At 45.0% G+C, this 4,266-nt stretch overlaps 1 pseudogene; it reads left to right on the top strand.

The window, feature by feature from the left end:
• Positions 1-2,677: 2,677 nt before the first annotated feature.
• Positions 2,678-3,670, top strand: LOC147970561 (uncharacterized; annotated as a pseudogene).
• The last annotated feature ends 596 nt before the right edge of the window (positions 3,671-4,266 follow it).

Below are 4,266 nucleotides of genomic sequence, written 5' to 3'. Positions count from 1 at the left end.
TCCATCTACTATGGCTACATGGTGCTACCTGGGGGTGGAGTGGATCTGACTCGGAGGATGGCTGGACTACCGGTGATTGCCAATTGCCTCAGGAGACTACCCTGGCTTGCTGAGGCTAGATCGTATTGTTAGGCCACGATTAGGGTTATAGAAGAGAAGGTATGTTTCTAATCTCTACTTGTATAGATAGTCTATATGGCCTATGAAATTTTATCATGATAGTTGATTAAAATTTATATAGGATCATCTACACAACCTCTGCGTTTTTGTAATTGGACACTAATATAATCAATTTATAAGTACTGTTAATGGATATATATTATTGAGGTTATTACTTCTAATGTTTTTTGACTTGCCGGTAATTTCTATTGAGTAATAAACTAATGGTAATCCATAAGGGTAGAGGCTATACAGAATACAATGTGGCATCTAAATGGAAGATAACAAGAGTGGTCATTGGCATTTAAATCATCCATTAGTATTGACCATTTGCCATTTTTTACTATAGCTTGATTAGGATCAACGAAATTAGCATAAACATAATAAAGAAACTATCTGGCAGATTAGTTAACAGCAGACTTATAAGTGAAAATATTGTATTTTTTTACTAGCATTTAAAAATATATTTTTAACTTATTTGTGTTTATGTTAAAGGCCTCAAGGTATAGTTTCTCCGGGCCCCTAAAATCTCAGGACCGGCCCTGTACTGCTCTAGTTCCCCGCTAGTACCGCCTCGACTCGAGATCTGCGTGTTTTGTGTCTGGTTCAACGGTACTAGCAGCAGTAGTACCGCTTGTAAGCGGTAGTACCGCACCTACTACTGCTACTAGTGCCGCTCAGTGGCCCTCTCCTCTGTCCCTTCTCCCTTAGGCGCTATGCACGGTCCCAGCAGTAGTACCGCTGGGATGAGTGGCAATACCGCTGCGGCCAGTGATAGGTACCGCTCGCTGACGGTTGAATAAGGGGATAATGGTTGGATTGTCCCCCCACTATATAAGGAGGTCTTCTTCCCCAAGAAGACCTACCTATTTTCCCCCAAGCTCCATTGTTTCTCCAAAGCTCATTTTCGCTCGATCTCTCTCCCTAGCCAATCAAACTTGTCGATTTTCTAGGGATTGGTTGAGAAGGCCCCGATCTACACTTCCACCAAGAGAAATTTCATTCCCCCCACTAATCCCTTGCGAATCTTGTTAGTCTTGGGTGTTTGAGCACCCTGGATAATTGAGGTCACCCTGGAGCCACATTCCATTGTGGTGAAGCTTCGTGGTTCATTGGGAGCCTCCAATTCGGTTGTGGAGAGAGCCCCAACCATGTTTGTAAAGGTACGATTATTGCCTTCAAGGGCACCACTAGTGGAATCACGACACCTCGCATTGTGTGAGGGCATGAGGAGAATACGGTGGCCCTAGTGGCTTCTTGGGAGCATTGTGCCTCCACACCACTCCAACGGAGACATACTTCCCTTCAAAGGGAAGGAACTTCGGTAACACATCCTCGTCTCCACCGGTCCACTTGTGGTTATCTCTTACCTTTACTTTGTGCAAGTTTTTGTTGTCTTGTATCCTTTGCTTGCACTTGTTGTTGTTGTTGTTGTTGTTGTTAGCATCATATAGGTTGCTCACCTAGTTGCACATCTAGACAACCTTTGTTGCTAACCCTAATTTGTTAAGAAAAGTTAAAATTTGGTAGTTGCCTATTCACCCCCCAAGTCAACCATATCGATCCTTTTAATTGACATCAGAGCTCGTATCTTTATTAAGGGTTTCACCACCCGAAGAGTATGGCTGACACCGGGAACGAAGTGCCTGAGGCCATGGTGTTGACTTCGATCACACGAGATGACTTAAATAAAGCTATGGCTTCACTTAAGACATCTATGACGGCCGAAGTCAAGTCTATGCTTAAAGAATTGCTTGAGGCAATGAAATCCACTCCCGATCCCTTGCTTGTGGCTAATCCCATGACATCGAAGTCGGAGGCCAATTCCGCCAAGGAAGCGGCTAAAGGTACTCATGTTCCTTCCCCTCATGACAAGAATGGGATGGGAACCTTTGCCTCGGCTCCCTCTCCCCTGGTCTATGGAGCACTGGTCCCTACACATCGCATTAATATTCATGGTCCTCCTCCCAAGCTTGTTAAGGGTGATTTTGCTAATTGGGTCTTTCGCATCAAGTCTCATTTGAATCACTGCTCAACTAACCTTTGCGGAATCATTGAGCAAAGCTTCTACCCGCATGATCCAAACAACTTCACACCAAGAGAAGAAGTGGACAATCAGTACAATCACTCCGCTTTGTTCATCCTTCAAGATGCAGTCCCACCTGAAGATATATCTCACTTACGTCCTTTCACTCATGCAAAGGATTGTTGGGAGCACATTGTTTCTATGTACAAGGGGAGCTCAAGCATCCAACGGTCCAACTTTGAAGTGGTCCTTGATGAGGCCGATGAATTCATGATGCTAGAAGATGAGGATCCGCGTGATCTCTACCGGAGGGTAACTACTCCTGTGGTTGCTCTCCAATACCATGGGAGCAAGGATACGGATGACACTTGGATCAAGCGCAAGTTTCTCAAGGCCATCATGCCACTCAACAAGGTCATATCTTCCTTGATCCTTCAAAGGCCGAACTTCCACACGTTAACCTCAAGTGAAGTGTTGGATGAGTTTATTCCCATGAAAATCATGAATGAGACCACCGACAATGCTCTTGCCCATGTCCGGTCAAAGAAAAGCACTCCCAGCCTTGCTTTGAAGGCCAAGGCTATTACGGAAGAAGAAGAGGAAGAAGAAGAGGAGTGTGGCCCCGAGGACACCAAATATGCTTACCATGAGCACATGGCTCTTGCATCAAGGCAATTTTGGAGCAACAAGAGGAACTCAAGGCCCAACTTCACCAAGAACAACTCAAGTGGGTCAAAGAACAAGCAACGAGTCAGGACTTGCTACAATTGCGGCAATGTGAGTCACTTTGTGGTGGATTTCCCTTACAAGAAGAGGGAAGACAATGGTGGCAAACTCATTCGCAAAGACAAAGCCAAGTCCTTCCCTAGCAAACAACTTAACCAAGAAGTCTCCTCCAAAGGGATTGGTGGCACATGAAGAGTACCCCTCCGATGATGATGAGGAAGGTACAAGTGGAGAAGGAATGGCAACGACAACCATTTCCATTGCTACATCTTCCCCCTCCAAGGTGTCTCTCTTCGGCGCCCCCAACAAAAACACCATTGCCAAGTGTCTCATGGCCAAAGGTATCAACAAGGTAACACCTAAGATCAAAACCATCATCATTACTACTCCTTCATTGTTGGATTGTGTTGATGATAGTGAGGTGGAGAAAATTGATGAGAACGAGTTCACCAAGTTTGTGAGCAAGCTCAAGGGTGAGTCCAAGAAGCACTTTGTTTCTCTCTTGGAACAACTTGGTGAGGCCAATGATATCATTGAGTCGCATGAGGATACTATCTCCAAGTTGGAGGGGCATAGTCATGACTATGCCGATGAGATTGCGGATCTTTCCATTGCTCTGGAGGAAGAGCGAGATCTTCGTTTGACTCTTGAGGAGACACACAATGTTGATCATGCTAAATTGCAAAAATATCTTGATCATGCTATTGTTCTTACTCGTGTTCTTAAATCCCAGAAAGTCGCACTTGGGGTTGGCCATGATAGACTCAAGGAAGAATTTGATACACTCGACAAAGGCTCACAAGGTCTTGAAGGGTGTTCATGCTTCTCTCAAAGAGTCTCTTGATCAACTCCAAGTGAAGCTAACCAAGGAGATTTCCACTTGCCCTCCTTTCATTCTAATTGAGAATGCCCATGCTACTAACCCTTGTTGTGAGCATGTGCATCTTGTGGAGGAAAATGCCACGTTGAGAGAGCATCTTGAGAAGGGCCTTGTGACATGCATACAAGGTGAAAAGAACCTAAATGACCTTTTGACGAACCAAAAGGAGGTTGTAGGAAAGTAGGGACTTGGGTTTGCACCAAAGTCAAAGAAGAAGAAGAAGAAGACGAAGAAGAAGAAGAAGAAGAAGAAGAAGAAGACCAACCAACCTATCCACTCAAGGAAATCTTTGTCAAGGCGGGTGAGGGTACGCATGAGAAGAAGAAGGAAGTGGGTGGTAAAGCCAAGAAGGGCAAAGCTGCCCCTAACAACCAAGCCAACGACTTTAACCCTTCTTATTGTCGGAGGGACTGCCCCTAACACCCTATAGCATTTCAAGAAATCGGGGCTAGCAAAGCCCCTCGCACCTTCCGGA

This window comes from Triticum urartu, chromosome 5A (assembly GCF_056163025.1).
Source record: "Triticum urartu cultivar PI428250 chromosome 5A, HENAU_Tu73, whole genome shotgun sequence".
Classification (NCBI taxonomy): domain Eukaryota; kingdom Viridiplantae; phylum Streptophyta; class Magnoliopsida; order Poales; family Poaceae; genus Triticum; species Triticum urartu.
This window is presented reverse-complemented; position numbering and strand designations above follow the sequence as displayed.